General features: G+C 39.4%; 1 protein-coding gene across 1 annotated transcript in view; it reads right to left on the bottom strand.

The window, feature by feature from the left end:
- The window catches only part of kpna5 (karyopherin alpha 5 (importin alpha 6)), an 86,856-nt gene extending 66,913 nt beyond the window's left edge, over positions 1 to 19,943 (bottom strand). The window contains exon 1 of the mRNA XM_049583179.1: positions 19,815 to 19,943. The gene's annotated coding sequence lies outside the window, so the exon portion shown is untranslated. The remainder of the gene's footprint in view (positions 1 to 19,814) is intronic.
- Positions 19,944 to 23,509: the final 3,566 nt, after the last annotated feature.

Here is a 23,509-nt window from a genome sequence, read left to right as displayed (position 1 = left end):
TAAATACATCTGACATGTGATTTTGTTGTTGTTTGTCTTTTTATTTTATTTTTGCCAGTGCCATACAGCAACAATGCTTGGGGATGTGGTCTTTTACAAATTTGAAAATACTGTAAGAATGTCACTTTTATAGAATTGGCTTCTTTATTTTATAATGTATGATTAATGTCTACATCAACAAATGTTAACCATAGAATCGTATCGAATCGTATCGTTCCTAAACTGTATCGAATCGTTCTGTATTAAAAATATATCGTTTTTGAATCGTATTGCAACCCGTGTATCTAGATACGTATCAAATCGTCTATCACAGAGAGATTCCCAACCCTAACAGCTATGTTTACAGCAATACCAAAAATATAATCATGTGACAAACAAACACACACAAATCTTTTGCAGGGAGGTATGGGGCAATTGTTGAAAATGGTCTTAACAGGAAAAAAGTTTTAAGACTTTTAGGTGGCTTTTCTATATAATTCTATTGTTAATACTAAATTCTAATTACATTTATTTGTCAGGAACCTGGTACAAAGACTAGTCATCTGAAACAAGATAAGAGGCAGATTCACCAACTAGCTACTTTCCATCTGCAATCTTTGAGTAGGTAGACACAATCACAATAAAACACAATACAAACAAATAAAAAATGCAGTACTAACTGAGATGTACATGAGTCTTACAGTCATATTTCTATGACACACCCAACCATATTCATTATGAGCGAATTGAAAGCCATCTTTCCTAGATCAGGTCTGATACAGAGTTTAAAGCATCAGCCAATCATACCCCTTTTCCATCAAAATTAGCTGTGGTTCTTAAACACACCACTAATTCATCATACCTAGGCCTACCCACAAACTATCATTTCGGTGATATTTCAATCGTCATTATAAAACGCCAGAAAGATTTTTGAGGATTAATTTATAGCTCTCATATTCATAGTTATACTTCTACTGTTATTATACACATGATTAGTGGCACATATGTATACATTATATATTAATATATACTTTCAATGTATTGTACCACAATTGCTGTAATTATTATTATAACATTATTACTTTCATTAATGTTGTTGTAAGCTACCGTCATTACTGTCTGTCCTGCATCTCTCTCTGTCTCTCTTTCTGTCTTATTCTGTAATACAGATTACTGTTAATTTATTATGTTGATCTGTTCTGTATGACATCTATTGCACATCTGTCCGTCCTTGAAGAGGAATCCCTCCTCAGTTGCTCTTCCTGAGGTTTCTACCATTTTTTCCCCCGTTAAAGGGGTTTTTTGGGGAGTTTTTCTTGATCCGCTGTGAGGGTCCAAAGGACAGAGGGATGTCGTATATGCTGTAAAGCTCTGTGAGGCAAATTGTGATTTGTGATATTGGGCTTTATAAATAAAACTGAATTGAATTGAACTGAATTGAATATTAAAAGGTCCGTGTATCATTCATTCATTCCATTTTCAATTTAAAATCAAAAATCAAAAAACGAAAAAACGGTTTGTTTTTTCATTATTCGTTTAATAATCAAATTCAAAAATACAAAAAATGGTTTGTTTTTTTTATTTTTGATTTTATGCTCACATCAAAAATAGCAAATCGAAGAATGGGCCACGATTAAAATTTGATTTTGATTTTTTATTTGATCCAACTTGCGTGACCCGGAACTATTTTCTACAGAAGCGCATTGCATTCACTGGATAAAAAAAACCCAACCTTATCTCGAGATAAGTTTGGGGGGTTTTTTTTGTTGTTTTTTAACGAGATAAGGATCTCGTAATTACGAGAAAAGATCTCGTAATTATGAGATCAGGAAAGGTGCCACATTGGCCACTGCTTCGCTCAGAACCACATACTGCACATCCACGAAGGGGGGTTGGAATTACTGTAACCAGCTGCCACTCGGGTATAAGGGCCACATTGAAGAAAAAAAATTTCCGGAGATTTCAATTTTTTTCTTCAATTTTATTTCATATTCGAAATATTACAAGAAAAAACTCGCAATTTTTTCGAGAATAAAGTCATAACTGAGAAAAAGTCAGAATATTACGAGAATAAAATTGTAGTTTTTAAGGAAATAACAACACACAGAATGTCAGATTGTCTTTCATGCCGTTGTAAGTAGCCTACTTAGGTTCGGGAACCGGCACCGTGTCGGTTCTGTGTCAGTCGAAATGCTGTTTGTGACTCCGGGCCCAACTCTGCCACTGATTGGCCAGTCTGACATTCTTCATAATACATAAAGAACGTTAGTGAAACACATAGGCCTAACAGAAACATGCGTTCGTTTGGGGACGAGTTAGTGGTCACGTTACTTGTTTCCAGAGGCGAAGGACCCTGGACACATACAGTAGCCTAAATACACCAGTTGTAAGTAACTTTTAACATACGTGAGTCTTTGTGACTCTTGGCTCTTGTCCCCTAACTAACACTTGTTTCTGTTTCGCTAACAATATTTCAATTCAATTCAATTTTATTTATAAAGCCCAATATCACAAATCACAATTTGCCTCACAGGGCTTGACAGCATACGACATCTCTCTGTCCTTATGACCCTCACAGCGGATAAGGAAAAACTCCCCAAAAAAACCCCTTTAATGGGGGGAAAAAAAAAACAGTAGAAACTTCAGGAAGAGCAACTGAGGAGGGATCCCTCTTCCAGGACGGACAGACGTGCAATAGATGTCGTACAGAACAGATCAGCATAACAAATTAACAGTAATCCACATGACACAATGAGACAGAGAAAGAGAAAGAGAAAGAGGAAGAGAGAGAGAGAGAGAGAGAGAGAGAGAGAGAGAGATGCAGGTAATGACAGTAGCTTACAACAACATTATTGAAAGTAATAATATTATAGTTATAGTTCTGGCTACTGCAGTACAATATGTTTAAAGTATGTATTAATATCTGGCAGTATACAAGTGTGACAATAGTCATATGTGGATAATAACAGTAGAAGTATGACTAATGACTAATGATGGCAGCAGCAGCAGGAGGCATCTGGCAGGACCACGGCAGCAGCACAACCACACACAAAGGCTCCGGAGAAGAAGCCGAGTTAGTGACATCCAGAATGGCCGAGTTAGCAAGATGCAGTAATAGAATACGAGAGAGAGAGAGAGAGAGAGAGAGAGAGAGAGAGAGAGACGGAGAGAAGGTGCCCGGTGTATTATAGGGGGGTCCTCCGGCAGACTAGGCCTAAGTCAGACTAACTAGGGGCTGGTACAGGGCAAGCCTGAGCCAGCCCTAACTATAAGCTTTATCAAAGAGGAAAGTCTTAAGTCTAGTCTTAAATGTGGAGACGGTGTCTGCCTCCCGGACCGTAACAGGAAGATGATTCCACAGGAGAGGAGCCTGATAGCTGAAGGCTCTGGCTCCTGATCTACTTTTGGAGACTTTAGGGACCATGAGTAACCCTGCGTTCTCAGAGCGCAGTGTTCTGGTGGGATAATAAGGCACTATGAGCTCTCTAAGATATGACAGAGCTTGACCATTTAGAGCTTTATAAGTTAACAGTAGGATTTTAAATTCATTTCTGGATTTTACAGGGAGCCAGTGCAGAGAAGCTAAAACAGGAGAAATATGATCTTGTTTCTTAGTTCCTGTTAGTACACATGCTGCTGCATTCTGAATTAGCTGGAGAGTTTTTAAGGACTTCCTAGAGCTACCTGATAATAGAGAGTTACAGTAATCCAGCCTTGAGGTAACAAAAGCGTGGACCAATTTTTCTGCATCTTTTCGGGTCAGGATAGGCCTAATTTTCGCAATATTACGCAGATGAAAAAATGCAGTCCGTGAGGTTTGTTTTAAATGAGAATTAAAAGACAAATCTTGATCAAATATTACTCCGAGGTTTCTTACGGTAGTGCTAGAGGCCAGAGCAATGCCACCTAGAGAAACTATGTCATCAGATAAAGAGTCTCTGAGTTGTTTGGGGCCAAGAACAATAACTTCAGTTTTGTCTGAATTTAACATCAGGAAATTGGTGCTCATCCAGGTTTTTATGTCTTTAAGGCAGTTATGGAGTTTAGTTAATTGATTACTTTCTTCTGGCTTCATCGATAAATACAACTGTGTATCATCCGCATAACAATGGAAATTTATAGAGTGATTTCTAATGATGTTACCTAAAGGAAGCATATATAGAGTAAATAGGATTGGTCTGAGCACAGAACTCATGGAACTCCAAAACAAACTTTGGTACGTAAGGACGATTCATTATGAACGTGAACAAACTGAAAACGATCAGATAAATAAGATTTAAACCAGCTCAGTGCAGAACCTTTTAGGCCAATTAAGTGATCCAGTCTCTGCAGTAGAATTTGATGGTCAATTGTGTCAAACGCCGCACTAAGATCTAATAAAACAAGTACAGAGACAAGTCCTTTGTCTGAAGCAATCAGAAGGTCATTTGTAATTTTAACTAGTGCTGTCTCAGTGCTATGATGCACTCTAAATCCTGACTGAAATTCCTCAAATAAATTATTATCATGGAGAAAATCACACAGCTGGTCTGCGACTACTTTCTCAAGGATCTTTGACAGAAAGGGAAGATTAGATATTGGTCTATAGTTGGCTAACACCTCTGGATCCAGGGTGGGCTTTTTTAGGAGAGGTTTAATTACAGCTACTTTAAAAGACTGTGGTACATAGCCTGTTAATAAGGATATATTGATCATATCTAATATATGAGTGTTAACTAAAGGAAAGACCTCCTTAAGTAGCCTAGTTGGGATGGGGTCTAAGAGACACGTTGATGATTTAGATGAAGAAATCAATGCGGTCAATTTTTGAAAAGAAATTGGGGAGAAGCAATCTAAATATATATTAGGTCTCACAGCTGTGTTTGAGGTTAGATAGGTACTATCTGAGGACAGGAGGTCATGAATTTTGCCTCTAATAGTTAGAATTTTGTCATTAAAAAAGCTCATAAAATCATTACTGCTAAGGGTTAAAGGAATACAAGGCTCAATAGAGCTCTGACTCTCAGTCAGCCTGGCTACAGTGCTGAAAAGAAACCTGGGGTTGTTCTTATTGTCTTCTATTAATGCTGAGTAATAGTTTGCTCTGGCATTGCAGAGGCCCCTCTTATAAGTTTTGAGACTGTCTGCCCAGATTAAACGAGATTCTTCCAGTTTGGTTAATCGCCAATTCCTTTCAAATTTTCGCGATATTTGTTTTAACTTATGGGTTTGAGAGTTATACCAAGGAGCGAACTTTCTTTGCTTTTTTAACTTCTTTTTAAGAGGAGCTACAGAGTCAAGTGTTGTTCGCAGCGAGCCTACAGCGCTATCGACAAAATGATAAAAGTCGGTACAGGAAACCTCTGTTACTGAGGGACTTGGTATTGAATTTAATGACGGAGTAATCTTTTCGAGTAAAAAGAAATCAAAAGTAATCAGATAATGATCCGATAGCGAGGGATTCTGCGGAAAGACTTTTAGATTATCAATTTCAATTCCATACGTCAGAACTAGATCGAGGGTATGGTTAAAACAGTGAGTGGGTTCATGTACACCCTGACTGAAGCCAATGGAGTCTAATAATGAGATAAATGCGGTAGCCAGGGAGTCATTATCAACGTCGACATGAATGTTAAAATCGCCTACAATAATAACTTTATCTGATTTAAGAACTAAACTGGATAAAAACTCTGAGAATTCAGATACAAATTCAGAATACAGGCCAGGAGCACGGTACACTATAACAAATAAAAGTGGCTGCGAGGTTTTCCAGGTCGGATGTAAAAGACTAAGAACAAGGCTTTCAAATGAATTATAATCTAGTTTAGGTTTAGGGCTGATTAACAGGCTAGAGTTAAAAATGGCTGCAACTCCCCCTCTTCGGCCGCTGCCTCGAGGAATGTGGGTATTATTATGACTGGGAGGAGTGGACTCATTTAGACTAACATATTCATCTGGACACAGCCAGGTTTCAGTGAGACTGAGTAAATCAATATGATTATCTGATATTAATTCGTTTACTAACACTGCTTTAGACGATAGAGACCTGATATTCAACAGTCCGCATTTAATTCTCCTGTTTTGTCTTTCTGTCACAGAAGAGGTTTTAATTTTTATGAGGTTGTTATGCACAACTCCTCTTTGTTTAATTTTAGATTTAAATAATTTAGGTGGTCGGGGACAGACACAGCTTGTATAAAACCATGAAAACTATGGCTGGGTAACTGAACTAGAAGCTCAGAGAGGCGATAGGACTGCGACTCTGAGTCCTGGTCTCAACTCTGGGTTGTCAGGATTTAAATTACTAATAAAGTTTGCCAGGTTCCTAGAAATGAGAGCAGCTCCATCCAAAGTGGGATGAATGCCGCCTCTCCTAATAAGACCAGGTTTTCCCAGAAAGTTTGCCAATTATTAACGAACCCACATCGTTTGCTGGACACCACCTGACAGCCAGCGATTAAATGATGACATGCGGCTAAACATGTCATCACTGGTCAGATTTGGGAGGGGTCCAGAGAAAACTACGGAGTCCGACATCGTTTTTGCATATTCACACACCGAGGCAATATTAATTTTAGTGACCTCCGATTGGCGTAACCGGGTGTCATTGACGCCGACGTGAATAACAATCTTACTGAATCTACATTTAGCTTTAGCCAGCAGTTTTAAATTAGATTCAATGTCGCCTGCTCTGGCCCCAGGGATACATTTGACTATGGTCGCTGGTGTTGCTAACTTCACGCTTCAGAATAGAGCTGCCAATAACCAGAGTTTTATCCTCAGCGGTGTGTCGCTGAGTGGGGAAAAGCGGTTGGAAACGTGAACAGGCTGGTGGTGAGCCATGGACTTCGGCTTGAGCTGTGCTTCTGGCGAATCAGAACCCAACCTCCCGGCTGAACGGGAGTCACCGGAGGACAGTTAGCAGAGGCTAAGGCTATGCTATGTGGCTCCGCACCGGCTACAGGGGACTGGCTAACTACCGCAGCTACTGAATGGTTTTCCATGGTGCGGAGCCGCACTTCTAATTCACTAAGCCTCGCCTCCAACGCAGCAAATAAGCTACACTTATTACAATTACCACTGTCGCTAAAGGAGGCAGAGGCATAACTGAACATTTGGCACACCGAGCAAGAGAGAGCAGAGGGAGAAGCCATCGCTAACTTTAAAGCTAATGTAGCTACCAAGGCTAGTAACGTGCAAACAACAGCTAAGAGATTAGCGAGAAAGTCGTAGAAAGGAGGAGAGCTATAAGTGCTTAAACAGAACTAGTGTGGGTTAAGACTTGAAGTAGACGTTAAAGCAACGTTAAAGCAACTGAAGTGAGAAAACAGGCTACTAGAATTCACCAGAGCAGTACAGAGACGCTGTCACAGAAACACCGGAAATGACACAACTCGCTTAACGCAATACGTCAGCACGTCAGGCCAAGAAGGCCCGATTAAGTCACATCCCGTTACTTCCCATTATTTCCTCAGTAAACCTAACATTACAGCAGCCTACAAGTATGCTGTGTCAATAAATCAGCTCAGATACTGTTAGAAATGTAGTATTTAGCCTAATAACATCATGCTACAGCAGTAATAATGTCAGCTTTAGTCAGATCCCGGTAATTGTCATAAACTCTCATAAAGATCTTTCACTAAGGAGTTGTAAGATCGAGCTGACTCACTCTTAACAATCTTCTTAGCGACCAAACGCTCACAGATCCAGCCACGGCAGGCACATTAATATTACACTAAGCAAGGAGATGTTAAAACAGTGCACGCCGTATATATTTTGATCTATTTCATACTTCAGATTTATATTGTTTGGCATTAATTGGTGACAGAAAAGAACGAATTTCATTCGGCAGGGAAACGTGTGTCCTTACCGTGCATATTGAATCCTGAATCTTTATGTTTTATGAAGACCCTGTGTGCGATCAAAGCTGTGGCAAAAGTTACACACCGAAATCTGGCAGAAGAAAAATAATAATAATACGAAAAATAAGTAGGCTGTGTGTGACTTATGCGCTGATGAAGTGGTGGGTGATCGATGTGCCTGACATCGATTGATTTAGTTTCAGCACTGTTAAATGCTTCTTAAAGAGCGATTTCAAGTAAAATCTTAAATGATGCAGAAAGTGAAAAGAAAGCAATAGCCTAATTTATAAAGTTGCCTCCATCGAAAATGCATTTAATTTCTGAGTCAATCTGAAAGCTATTTCTCAAGACAAGTTCTGTAATTACCTTGTCCGCTTTCATTCTGTTTATATCTTAACAAGAGCTGGCCACTACCGCCGTGCTGAAACTCAATCAATCAATGTCAGGCACATCGATCACCCACCACTTAATCAGCGCATAAATCACACACATACTTATTTTTCATCTTATTATCATTTTTCTTCCACCAGATTTCGGTGTGTAACTTGTGCCACAGCTCTGAGCACACATAGGGTCTTCATAAAACATAGATTCAAGATTTAATATGCACAGTAAGGACACGCGTTTCCCTGCAGAATGAAAATCGTTCTTTTCTGTCACCAAGACAGTATGAAATAGATCAAAATATATACAGTGCCCACTATTGTAACATCTCCTTGCTTAGTGTAATACTCCATCGTAATTTACAATATATACACATTATAATAAAGATATAGGATATAGTCAAGATGGCACCACCCAAGTGGCAGCTGGTTACAGTAGTTCTGACCACCCTTCATGGATGTGCAGTATGTGGTTCTGAGTGAAGCAGTGACCAATGTGGCACCTTTCCTGATGTCATTACGAGATCTTATCTGGTAATTACGAGATCCTGATCTCGTAATTACGAGACAAGGTGTCTAATTTTTTTTTATCCAGTGAATGCAATGCGCTTCTGTAGAAAATGGTTCCGGGTCATGCAAGTTGGATCAAATGAAAAATTAAAATCAAATTTCAATCGTGGGCCATTTTTTGATTTGCTATTTTTGATGTGAGCATAAAATCAAAAATAAGAAAAACAAACCGTTTTGTATTTTTGAATTTGACTATTAAACGAATGATGAAAAAACAAACCGTTTTTCCTTTTTTTTTATTTTAAATGAAAATGGAATGAACGAATGATACACGGACCTTTAAAACAGGTTTAACACACTGCTGCACAATTCAGGAGAAAATCAAAAGATCAAGAACATGGATATAATGGCTCAAATGTAAACTCATTTAAAAGAATGATAATAGAATTCACAACGCATAGGCCAAATAATAAGAAAATTATAAATAATAAGGCTACCCTTATTAAATTTTTGAATGCATCTTCAAGTAATATTTTCCACAACACTATGTAGACAGAAAAAAATAACAGTCACTAATATTGGCAAACTTACATATAAGTCCTAACTCTAAATCTCTCACTGTATATTTCATGTCCATACTGTTCCATTATTCCCACCCCGTCTGTCTGAATTATGTTGCATAGACACAGTGGTCCAAGGAGTTATCAGGAACTACTGTTAAGACTGTTTAGTTGTGCTTTCTTACAGTCACTGTATTGTGTTGCTGATGTAACCGGTAAGAACTCAAAGTGGTGATGAGGACTTAAAAAGTATGCTATGAAAGTTTTTTTTTTAAAGTTCTTAAAAGCTTAACCTTCAGGATTCTTACATATAGCCTCATCTGTCTTGCTTCTTCCAAATTAACCAAGTACTTTGTTTTGACAGACCAGACATTTTTTGCCTATGACTAGGCCTGTCACGGTAACAAATTTTGCTGGGCATTTAATTGCATCAGAAATTGTTGCGATAAGCAATAATATTGCATAATGTTGTGCTTTTAAGACCGTTTTTATTATTGTTGTAATTTTGCTGTTTTTAGACCATTTTTTAAACATAAAATGATAATAAAGGCATACTGATGCAAGTACACCCTTTAAAAGATACATATAAACATTTATTTAACAAGAATATTTAGGAATGCAAAAAAGAAAATTTAAATATCCGAAATTACACATAAAAATACCAAAATAAATAAATAAAGACCTTATAAATACAAAAAAAATAGACTCTCAGTCTCTCACTCTCAGGTGTGCGGTTAAGTTGGTTGAATTCGCTCTTTTTGTTGAGATGGTTTTAGAACAAACCCGGCATACCGGATCGTCCAAATTACTGGGCTCCCCTCTGTCATTTGGTTTAAATCCAAAATACTCCCTCACAGGGGCCGTGGCATTTGGTTTAGGAACAAGTTCCCTGTCTTTCTCTTACGCTCAACTCTGTTTTTTTTTCTCCACCTCGTCTCCCCCTCATGAAGATCGCACTGTGTGTGTGTAGCCCATGGCCCTGCCTCCCCCACAGAGACAAAGACACTCGATGACAAGAGCTTTCCCTCCGTTCATTACGCTAATGAACCAACTTACCTGGCTGCCATACAATGCACAGCAGTGAATGCTCTTGTCGTCCAGTCTCTTTGGTGGAGAGAGACAAGGAAAACAAACACGCATGAACACGGCAATTAATCGCGGCCGGAAAAGTTACCGTCTCCCTTTAAATTTACCGTGCAATTAATTGACTTATCGCATATCGCGACAGGCCTAACTATGACTATAATCTGATGTTTTCATCCTTGATATAACTGATACAACTGTTAAAAGGGAAATTTCGGTTTATTTCAACCTGTCTCCTATCATCCTAAATTTGTTTCAAGTGACTAGTGACATAAAAATAATAGTTAGCATGTTAGCTGTTAGCCTAGATACAGCCGGGGTGCATAGTAGCGTCAGACCTGTTAAAACGTAAGTGAACGGGCATACTTCAAGTTGCACCGAAGGGATGCACCGAAATGAAATTTTGTGGCCGAAGCCGAATATTATTAAACGCTTGGCCGAATACCAAGTACCGAATACCGAATATCGTTGTTTAGTTTTTCATTAGTTTTTGCAGATGAACCCCCTCCAGATTAGTGTTGTCACGGTACCAAAATTGGATGCCACTGTGCCATACCAATGAAAATATCATGGTTCTGAGTAGTACCACAATATCACAGCGAAAATGAGGCAGATGTGCCTTTTGTCATTTATAAAAAGATAAATCACTTTTCTATAATACATCAATGATATTTCAATGGAATAAATTACTTATTGACTTATTCATACTTCAAAAACAGCATCAATTAGTGATTAACATAGGGGGGTATCAAAATAAAATAAATAAATAAAATAAGAATCAAACAGCTACCCTCCTCCCCTGACAAGTCCCTTCATAAGTAAAGAACAGTCTCTAAAGTGCAGTGAGGTTTGTGGGCCGTTACTGCCAGAAAGAGTAATGTGGAAGGCTCATTTCTCCTCTGACACGTCACATAACTGTGTTCGGCTGGCTCGGCTGTTCAGGTACTTCTGGGCAGTCATGACGCCAAGAAGAGGATATTATTGGAACCGACTTCTCCGTCGCCGGTAAGCCGATGGCCGCCGTATTTGACAGGAATACTGTGTCTTTGACCCCCGTTCAACCCACAATCGGTGTGATTCGCCTTTCGTTTATGCTGGTGGTTGAAATCTGTAGGCTGCTCGCACAGCGTGCTGAATGATTTAAGCCTATTTTGCTCGCTCAAACCTATTTTTAGTCGCAAATGCGAGTGCTGTGACAGACAGATCGCCACACTACCGACATTTTATTCCGTCCGTCACGGCACGCCGTTTGATTGTGTTATCAAAACACGGCACTATTATTTGGTCTTGCTTTTAACTTATTCCACCTAATACCAAATGTGTGTTTTTTTGCAATATTCGGCCGAATATATTCGGTTACCGAATATTCGGTGCATCTCTACTTCAAGTGCAAAGTTAGTCCACTAAACAAGCTTCTTTTCCACAAAGACCGCCTCATATCGTTAGGATAAATGTCAGAGAACATATAGAAAACGACATGTGAATGTGTTGTCTTACTTTACCGGAGTGGTGCCATGTTAGCTCTGCTTTCCAAAGCGCAGCCGAAATGTATCTCGTGAGCTCTAGATAAAGCCCAGCTGGATACTAACGTTACTCCAGGTGGAGGTGTCTCGTCCTTGGTCACATCCAGACCTTGAAAATAAGGCTGCAACCGGTCCCGTTCCTTGCAACAGAGGCATTCCTCTTCTGTGGGCATTGGGGCACAGCATCCACAGGTACACCACCAATCTCCAGAGCTACGCAGCCTTGCAGCAGCCATTCCTCCTCTGTTGCGCCTCTCTCTCTCTCTCTCTCTCCTCCTCCGTTCTTCAATTTCATGAAGCTCTTCGTCAGTATATTCTGGCTCAAATAAATAAGGGCGGCCTTCAAACTCTGCAAAATCAAATTCCTCCTCCACAAAGTCGAAGTCTGGCAAAAAGTCAGCCATTATTCTATAAATCTTTCATAAAATAAATGAATGAACTTTTCAGGCTACTGTCCGGTTACTGCCCTCCAGCTGTTGCAGCTTGTTCTCACGATATTTCGGCCGTGCTTTGGAAAGCAGAGCTAAATGGTAAACAGAAGAGCTTCGTGAAACTGAAGAACAGAGGAGGAGAGAGAGAGAGAGGCGCAACAGGTAGAGGACGAGAGAGGAGGAATGGCTGCTGCAAGGCTGCGTAGCTCTGGAGACTGGTGGTGTACCTGTGAATGCTGTGCCCCAATGCCCACAGAAGAGGAATGCCTCTGTTGCAAGAAATGGGACCAGTTGCAGCCTTATTTTCAAGGTCTGGATGTGACTGAGGACGAGACACCTCCACCTGGAGTAACGTTAGTATCCAGCTGGGCTTTATCTAGAGCTCACGAGATATATTTCGGCCACGCTTTGGAAAGCAGAGCTAACATGGCACCACTCCGGTAAGGTAAGACAACACATTTACATTTCGTTTTCTATATGTTCTCTGATATTTATCCTAACGATATGAGGCGGTCTTTGTGGAAAAAAAGCTTGTTTAGTGGACTAACTTTGCACTTGAAGTATGCCCGTTCACTTACATTTTAACAGGTCTGACGCTACTATGTACCCCGGCTGTATCTAGGCTAACGGCTAACATGCTAACTATTATTTTCATGTCACTAGTCACTTGAAACAAATTTAGGACGATAGGAGATAGGTTGAAATAAACCGAAATTTCCCTTTAACTATAAATGACTCTATTCTCCTTTACATTCATGTTGAACGTAGCAAAGGACTTTGAACATGATAAATTAAAAAATGGTGCATAAACAGCCTGAATGCAAAAAATGAAGTGTCTGACACTTTCCTGGGAGAGGACCCACAGACTCCCCTCTTGATTTCTTTACCCCAGGCATTGGGCCACTACAAAGGCGACAACTAAGGCTGGGGGGTATTCCGTCAAGCAGGCTAAAGGCAAATCCAGGCTTAAATGGCCAAGTCTGGCTAATGTGAGCCAGAGTTCTGTTCCATCAAAGTGGCTAAGATTAGCCTCACATCAGTAACTATGGAAAACATGGAAACCATGGTTCTGGCTAAGCCTGATACATCAAGCTAAACTCCAGTTTCCGTTCCATCAACCTGAGCAACAACTCCGTTCCACACAATCCCAGCCTAGTAACCATGGTAAATTATGCTGACAGGCAATCCTGATCTGTAGCAGGATTAAGGTGAGGATTAGCTCCATCTATGATCAAAAAATGTTCAACAGACAAGAACAGACACCTAAAAGACAGTTCTGCCAGTGCTTTTACACACTCACAGCTTACTGCTGTCATGTAATGATAAAATAATATGTAGATCATAGAATATATAACATAATTAATCAAAAAACATTAACTATTATAAAACAAATTAAAATGTAATAAAAATAAGATAATAAAAAACCCACAACAATAAAGCCAAAATCAAACTAATAAAAACAAAACTACAATAAAATGAAACTGAGGCATTAAAAAAAAAAGATTGTATATGTACATCAAACCACATGAATATGTGATTGCCTTCTCATCCCCACCCCACACTGTTTGCAATTGGCTAGTAAATTCACAGCCAATTAAGGTCAACTGACAACGGCCATATAAGGAGTGCATCCAAGAGAAGGAGAGGGACACACCCAGAGAGACACAGAGACAGAGCAAGAGAGAGTAGATTAGGAAATAATGGCATGCCCCTTCATTGAGGATCCTGTTGATGAGGAGGCCCACATTGTCCAGAGGCCCTTCCAACCACCACCAGCCCCAAGGGTCTTCCAGAACAGGACCAACCCATTGATACAGACGGACTCCTATCTGTGGGAGAAGTACCGGTTCAGCAGACAAAGCATAGTGTATCTATGCAGTTTGCTGGAACCACACATTGTAAAGGTCACACGCCGCAGCCCGTCTCTGACCACTGTGCAGTCAATGTGTATTGCACTGAGGTTCTTTGCTAGCGGTACACTCCTGTATAGTGTTGGTGATGCTGAGAGGCTGAGTAAGGCAACTGTTTGCAGAGAGATAAAAACAGTGAGGGATGAAAATGGGACACACACCATTGTGGTTTGTCTGTTCCTCATCCTATAGCACATTCCATACATTTAAGGGGATTTTCCTTATTTTGATATAATCAGGGATAGAGCTTACAACTGACTCCCAAATGATGAGAAATAGATAACTGATTCACTATCACCTGCATTCACTTAATAGGTTTCCTCATCTCCACTGAATTCATGGATTTGCTAAATGTCATTTTCTACAATCAATAGATAAATGTCATGTGATTATTTCCTATAAACTGATCATTTCGGAAATATCATAATCTACAATCAATTATGTGATAAATGTCATGATCCACATAAAATACTGTAGTTTGATTAAATGCATCATCTGAAATGTACATAGGAATCAGTAGATAAATAGTCTATCACTAATATTAATTGACACATTTGGTGAATTTCATTCAGCATACTTGAATTGTCAGATTTAATAGGTGTTCTTATCGACATATATTTTGTCCCTTTGATGCGGGATTTATTAGGGCTGGGCGATAAAACAATAGCGATATCTATCGCGATAAACACGTGATCGATATCAGTAGAAAATACGTTCCATAAAACGTCTAATAAAACAGGAAGAAAATCACCGTCCTGAACCGCAAGGCATTCTGGGAGATGCAGTTCCAGCGAGGGCTTCAGCCTCTCCCGGCGCTCCCGGCCCAGCTAAGCAAGTTTGGTTGCATGAACAGACTCACTCACTGCTTGTAACGTACATAACGTTCCAATAACCTGTTGAGTGAGACGCACATTAGCAGTTTCATGTTTGGTTGCGCCCGCGTGCCTCCTGTCTGTAACTCATAACAAAACAGTGAAAGGAGAAAATAGGCTTGTTCGAGATGAACTGCGCCTCGCCTGGAAAGTAGACGAGAGCAGGTGGCCGCAGTGGGGGGCTGTGACAAAAAGCCACGGTGAAGTTGGACAGTTTCCCGACAGCTTCCAGCAGCCTTCAGTCTGTACAGGAAGTCACAGACACACTTACATCCTGTCTGGAATGATGTTTGGCAGTACTTCGGATTTAGTAAGTAACCAGTATATTTATTTATTTGACTGTTTTTCATGGTTATGTTGACCTCTTTTTCCCCTGTGTTTGTTTGTTCATTACTGAGGAAAGGTTACATTTAAAATAAAAGTGTTTAAATTTAACATTTTTTTCTTCTAGTCCTTATTTCAAATAGATTTTAAAAATTTCAATAATTATTGATATCGACTGATATGAAACACTTATATTGTGATACATTTTTCAGCCATATCGCCGAGCCCTAGGATTTATATAATATGATATGCTGATTTTTTTTTGTCACTTACGCATTTAGCCTGTCTGCAATATTCCGCCATGCCACCTCCCTTGCTTTATTAATCGCTGCCGTTTTGCCTTTTTTCATAATTATGTCCTTATAGTCCTCATACACTTCCATAAGGAACGTTTGCTCCGCCGCAGAAAAAGCCTCCATTTGCTCCTTTCCTTTGCTTTTTGACATTTTGCAACATTTTTAGCACTCGACTTGTGTTGGCTTTTTATTTTCCCTGGGCGCATGCGTGAGTTGAGGCTTAACAGGTGAGGCTTGAATTAGCATCGATTGGAGCCAGCTGATTTCACTTGATGGAATGGGTTGGCGCTAGATTTGGAGTTGGCGTTTAGTCAAACTTCAAGATTACACCTTATAGTCTGGATATTCTTAGCTACATTGATGGAATACCCCCCTGGAACGATTCCTCGAGTAAATTGAATAATTCGATTACTAAAAAGCCTCGAGGCAAATTTTTTAAAACTATACAGCGCACTGTGTTTCACATGGATAGATGTTTCTGCTGCAAGAGTGCTTATGTTACTTTTGCTGTTGATAGCCTACACAGCTGTAAAGTGGATGTAGCGCAGTTTCAAAACGATGGAGACGAGGGACAAGAAAAGAGCGAGAGAAAAAAAAACATGCCAAAGAAAACGACAAAATGTAGAGTGTGGGATCATCAAGTTGAAATGAAAACAGTACAGTGTGTATTGCAAAACAGAGTTAGCATACCACAATAGCACATCCTCGGTGCAACAACATCCAAGAAGAAAACATTCAGTGTATGCATCGAGTTCGCCGAACGGACCACAATAAATAAGGTAACGTCAATGTCCCGTTTAATTGCATAATCAGTGATTGCTTCCTGAGATTCATAACGCATGTAAATAGGCCTGTTAATTGCATGGTAAATTTAAAAGGGAGACGGTAACTTTCCCGGACGCGATTATTTGCCATATTCATGCGTGTTTGTTTTTCTTCTCTCTCTCCACCAAAGAGACTGGACGACAAGAGCGTGTTCACTGCCGTGCATCGTCTGGCAGCCAGGTAAGTTGGTTCATTAGCGTAATGAACGGAGGGAAAGCTCTTGTCATCTTTGTCTCTGTGGGGGAGGCGGGGCTATGGGCTACACACACACACACACACACACACACACACAGAGTGCGATCTTCATGAGGCGGAGAAAAAAAGAGTTGAGCGTAAGAGAAAGACAAATGAACTTGTTCCTAAACCAAATGCTGCGGCCCCTGTTACGGAGTATTTTGGATTTAAACCAAATGACAGAGGGGAGCCCAGTAATTTGGACGATCCGGTATGCGGGGTTTATTCTAAAACCATCTCAACAAAAAGAGCAAATACAACCAACTTAACTGCACACCTCAGAGTGAGAGACTGAGAGTCTATTGTTTTGTATTTATAAGGTCTTTATTTATTTATTTCGGATATTTATATTTTCTTTTTTTTGCATTCCTAAATATTCTTATTAAATAAATGTTTTATTTCTCTTCAAAAGGGTGTATTTGCATCATTATGCCTTTATTATCATTATATAATTTTAAAAAATGGGTCTAAAAACAGCAACTTTACAAAATTACAACAATAATAAAAATGGTCTTAAAAGCACAATAATACACAATATTATCACTTATCGCAATAATTTTTGACGCAATTAATCGCCCGGCAAAATTTGTTATCGTGATAGGCCTTCATGTATATACCAGGCAGTTACAGAGGATGGCTGGTTGCATCCCACTACATGGGGAATTTCAGCCCCTCCCATCAGGCCGCAGATACAAACTCCCAGCCTGCAAAACAACGCGATATAAAGACAGCTTTGTCCCATCAGCCATTAGAGAGATAAACATAAACAAAAACTCACTTCAAACTAAACTGAATTAATGACAGTACAGTTTTTATTTTTTTATTTATTTGGTATTGTTTTTAAATTCATATTTTGGGTATTATAATGGTTTTACATGCCCTTTTTGATCCTGCACTTTGATATGACGCACTGATGACCTTTCTACTGTTATTATGTTACTGTGTCTAACCTGTTTGTCCATTTTGTGTGGATGAAGCCAAATCACTTAAACTGTGAACCAAATCTACCTTCGGGTACAAATAAAGTTATCTTACCTTGCCTTACCTTACCTTACCTAAAGGGCACACATGTAATATGGCTTTATAATAGCTGATTAATAACAGAAATCAATGCAGTGGCTAACATTACCTGGCAATGTATCATGTGTATTACCTAAGTTTTGCTATAGAAAAGTAGAAACACTGAGAAAATAAAATGCTGTGGTCAATTTGTTTAAGCCTTAGCTTCATTCATGTTATCATGTTAGTCACTCTTATTCACACATGTACCCCCCAAAAATAATTTGGCAATTAAAGCAATAAAAATGTGGAATTTTCAAAAGAGGAAACAAATTTGTTGCTTATTTCTCTCATTTCAGAGACTTTTTATTATTTAACTTTTACGTATTACTCTTGTCCTTCAATAAAGCTAAAGTAGCAGTGTTTCGTCGTGTTTCGGTGTCTGTCTGTCACTGTAAACATAGGGGAAACACTTGAGTAATTTAATAAAAACACTCAGTATTGGAATTCACTCAGAATAATCAATACAATGCTCGATTACCAAAAGAATCAATAGCTGCAGCCCTAGTAGCAACCCTAGTATAGAAGGCAAACCCTTCCATTTGACCTCACATACTAATCTTTCAATTTATGCTGCTTTCGATATTGGCTTTTCTTGGTAAGACCCACCCTACTCTGCCTCTGATTGGCAACATTGCACTTCTTGACGCATCTCTCACTTGTCTTGCCCCTTGTAATAAACAGTTCAACTCACATTTTGTCCTGCCTATTTTTTTGGCTGACATTTTTTCAGAAAATGCTGGTTTGACATAAAGTAAAAAAATTTAAATAAAAGTAGCTTTGCAAGTAGCAAGCTACTTTTGCCATTTTCTCGTAGCTTAGCTTGCTACATTTCTCTGGGACAGCATCAATGTAGTAAAACTTTATTTTGATGTAGAGTAACTGGTAGCTCAGCTCACTACATTTTCCAAGTAGCTTGCGCAACATTGATTGCATAATGCACAACGGACAAAAATAGTGGTCACAAAAGGGTGGATTGCATATATTACCTGCTTTTCATCTGTTAATACAGATATTTGTTTTGTTTTTTGATAAAAACAAACATCTGTGCACATTGAACACTGACAAGGTAAAACTAATTGTACTGTACAAACTCCTATCATAAACTTTTAAGACATATAATACAACAAGAACTGGCCCCACTATGAATCCCTGCTGCTCTCCTTGAGTAATAGGCAGGTGTTAGGATATAACAACCCCGACAGTCACATCCATCTCTATGTGATAAACAGCCCTTAAACTGATTAAAGCTGAACAAGGGAAAATAGTACCTTAAAATAAAAATACAATGATAAACTAGCTTCTGATAAATCTCGAAAAATCGGGACGCAAAAATGTCTACAACAGCAACTGACGTTATATAATTCAAGGCACGGCTAAGAGGTGATCTGGTGCAATGATTGGTTCTGGATTTTTGACGGGCATAAATCATTGTCAAAGTCACATTAACGTATTGTACTCGCCTTTTATACGTTAGTCACTTTAAGAGTTATTAAGGTTGTACGAAGTGACAGAAAATTAAATATCTGGTATGAACCCTACGTATTTGGGAGATGTCTCAGGTGCACGTTGTGTTAACCATCTGACGTTTAATCTGTAACATCACAGGTAGGAGGTCGTATCATACGCCTGTCCATAAACTAATTTAGCTACCGTTAGCTGTATAAGGTAACGTTGCACTGATGCCAGTCAAAGCACACAGCTAACAGGGCATGACCGGGATTAACCTGTTTAAATATAGACTAATTGCGCACATTCGGCTCTAATTAATCCAACTATACTTTGCTCTACTGGGTTTTCGTTAAATCTCCCGTGCAACAGAAGGAAATGTATTTGGGTCATTCCTAGTTAGTAACAGAACTAGCTTTGTGGCTAACTCCTTAGCTAATACTACGTTGTGTCACATATCTCATGTCGCCTAACATTATGTATTTAGCTGCAATAACAACAACATCAGTTCCTATAACATAACAGTGATTCTTACCCACTGGAGTTTTAACGTTAATGTGCCAGGAAATGCGTGCTATATAGCTTGTTAGCTACAACCTTTCCTGCCGTCCCTGTTCTTCTGGGAGCAAAATGGCGTTTTATCAAAACTTTCCCAGCATACCCCTCACGTCAACAACAACTTACGCCACTTCCGTCAGCTGTCTTCTTCTTCTTCTTCTTCTTCTTCTTCTTCTATCATTTTTTGGCGGATCGCAAACAACTTTCAGGTGCATACCGCCACCTACTGTGCAAGAGTGTGCAACATCATGTCATCCAACCTGTCCCTCAAATCCTACTCATCACCCTAGTGTCCTTTAAGAAATTAATAAGTGCCTTCCTGGTGGTTTTAACCCCCTCTCCCTCTGTTCCCATTATCCCACTCAAATTCCACTCACGTCATGCCTCTCTGACTTTATCCTGCAGCCTTTCTCGTTCTATTTCATACATGTTACAGTACAGTAGAACATGTTCAGCGTTTTCTTTTACTCCACAGTTCTCACACTTATTACTATTCCTTTTCCCCATAACATACAGCATGCCATTTAGTCCTGTGTGATCTAATCTGAGTCTTGTTTTGACTCTTTCCTCCCTTCTGTTCCTTTCTTCACAATTCTTTATTATGATAGACTTTTGTATTTTGTGGTATCCCTGTCCATTCTGGTCTTCCTTCCACCTTTTCTGCCATATTTCCATTCCCTTCTTCTTTATCACTGCTTTCCCTTCTCCTTTTGCTAGTGGAACTGGCACTGTTATTTCCTTTCCCAGAGCTGTTTTTGCTAATTTATCAGCACACTCATTCCCTGCTATACCCACGTGTGCTGACACCCAACAGAACTGTAGCCTACTTCTGTACCACCCCTGTGTATTCTGAACAAACTGTGATAAATGTCAATGAGTAAGTCTTCTCTTCCAGATGATGTTGATTGAATACTTTCCACTACAGCTATTGAATCTGTGCATACCACTACCCTATCTGGTCTGACCTCTTCCACCATCTGTAACCCAATGATGACTGCCACCATTTCTGCTGTGTATACTGATATTTGGTCTGACAATCTTTTGGAAATTGATATATACTCAGGGCTGTAGCTACACACCAATTCCCACATGTTCCTGTTAATTTTTTGACCCGTCTGTGTATATTTTCATGTAGTTGTGATAGCTATTTCTCAGGAAACAACTTGATTTGATGCCCACTTCATCCATTATCCATTCTTTTTTCTGTTCCAGAATGCTGATGTCTATATTTACTTCTGGAAAGAGCCAAGGAGGTATATTACTGTTTGGGATTGCTTTACTGAACTCTAATGTCTCCATTCCATATGCTACCAGTCTCTCTTCTCTTGACCACCCAAACCCCTGCCTCTAGAATTTAGAATATTCCCAGCAATCCTGCAGCATCATCGTTGTAAGGTTTTCCTCCCCACTCCCTTTTAGTCTTATCCAATATGCAAGTACATGTTTTTCTCTTCTTAACTCCAGTGGTGTCTCTCCTGCTTCTACTAACACTGCATTAGTGGATGTTGACCTAATAGCTCCTAAACATATTCTCAGTGTTCTATACTGTGGTCTGTTTACTTTTTGTAATGATGTCTTTGCTGCTGCTTCATATATTATACAACCATAGTCTATTGTTGACCTCATAATTGCCCGATATATGTCAATTAATGACTGTTTATCTGCCCCCCAGTCACAACCTGCCACAGCTCGTAGTAAGTTAATAACCTTTTTGCATTTAGTTTCCAAGTGTTCAATATGTACCTTCCATGTATATTTGCTATCTAGCCATAATCCCAGGTACTTAAATTCATTTACCCTCTCCATTGGCTGACCATATAGTTTTAGCTTCTCAGTAACAATCTTGCGCTTGTTTGTAAATATCATGTAACATGACTTGCTTGTTGACAGTTTGAACCCCCATTCATATGAGCACTATTCCACTTTATCGATTGCTTTCCCCATATTCTTAATGACATGCAGCCCATTTCTTCCCCTCATCCATTTGGCCTCATCATCTGCGTACAGCACTGATTTGATGCATCCATCTAAATTTGCAAATATGTCATTTATCATTACATTGAACAACATAGGACTGACTGCACTCCCCTGGGGAATACCATTTTCTATTTAATAATCCTTAGAAACTTCTGCTCCAACGTTGACGTTAAACTTCCTGCCTGTTAAAAAAGTCCATAATCCAATTATACAGTCTCCCTCCAATACCTATTTTACTTAATTTGATAAGCAACCCATCCCTCCACATGGAATCATATGCTTTTTCGATGTCAAAGTATACTATTGCCATTAATTCTTTCATTTTTAGTGTCTTTTCTACCTCGTTACTTACTCTAACTAAAGCATCCACTGTGGATCGTCCTTTCCTAAATCCACTCTGAGCATTACTTAGTAACCCTCTCTGTTCCAACACATATGGCAGCCTTTGAACTGTTATCTTCTCCATCCATTTACATAAGTGAGACATCAAGGCTATGGGTCTATAGCTACCAGGCTTAGCAGGATCCTTCCCTGGTTTATTAAATGGCAATATTCTTGCTCTTTTCCAACCACTTGGCAGAACTCCCTCCCTCCATATTCTATTAAAAAGTCTCAACACAAGCTTCAATGATTCCACTGGTAGTTCCCGGAACATGGCATACCATAACTGGTCCTGTCCTGGTGCAGTATACCCAGTACCTTGCAATGCTATTTTAAGTTCTGAGCTTGTAAAGTCCATATCCAGCGTTGATAAATCACCCTCTCTCTTCTCTCTCACCTTCTCATTTTCTCTGAGTGTGTGGGCTTTCTGCTGCCTATGTATTTCATCGAGGTGCTCCCCACTATGTACTGCAGCAAATGCCATACCTAATACATCAGCCTTCTCTTTGTCTGATACTGCCAGTCTCTCCCCATCTTCTAGTGCTGGTATTTTAACTGACTGCCTTTTCCCACTCATTCGCTTGAACATGGACCAGACATCCCCCAGCTCAACTCCTCTGTAAATGGTGGAACAAAATTCTCTCCATGAACTCTTTTTTGTGTACTTCACTGTCCTATGAGCCACTGCCCTTTTTCTTTGATATTCTATAATATTCTCTTATGATACGTTTTTCTTCAGCTCTCTGAATGCTTTGTTTTGTTCTTTTATCGCTCTGCTGCATTCCTTGTTCCACCATGGAACCACTTTCTTCCTACCCTGTGTTGTTCTTTTTGGTATACTCAGGTTTGCTGCATTTATAATATGTTCTGTAATTTGATTCGTACACTCCTCTATGCCTCCTTCTAGAGTTATCGAATGTGCTGACTCTTCACAACGTAACCTAAATTCTTGCAAATTTGTCTTATCAAAGCACCACCTGGTAAATGTATTCTTGTAGACATACACTTGTGTTTACAATAGTGAGCACCGGGAAATGATCATTTCCTACAGTTGACTCAGTGACATACCACTGACAGGTATTCACCAATCTATCTGACACCATTATAAGATCCAAGCATGACATCGTACCCCTGTTCACGTCAGCTCTCGTACTTTTTCCATTGTTAAGGCAGACTAGTGACCTTTCATCCATCATTTCTTCCACTACATTCCCATTTCTGCCTGTGTGCGTGCTATCCCACAAGCTGCTGTGTGCATTAAAATCCCCACACCATATTTCTTTCCCAGATACATTCCTTGCCATTTCCTGGAAC

Source organism: Epinephelus fuscoguttatus, linkage group LG8 (genome assembly GCF_011397635.1).
Source record: "Epinephelus fuscoguttatus linkage group LG8, E.fuscoguttatus.final_Chr_v1".
Classification (NCBI taxonomy): Eukaryota; Metazoa; Chordata; class Actinopteri; order Perciformes; family Serranidae; genus Epinephelus; species Epinephelus fuscoguttatus.
The sequence above is the reverse complement of the archived record's forward strand: the minus strand, read 5'-3'. Positions and strand labels throughout refer to the sequence as shown.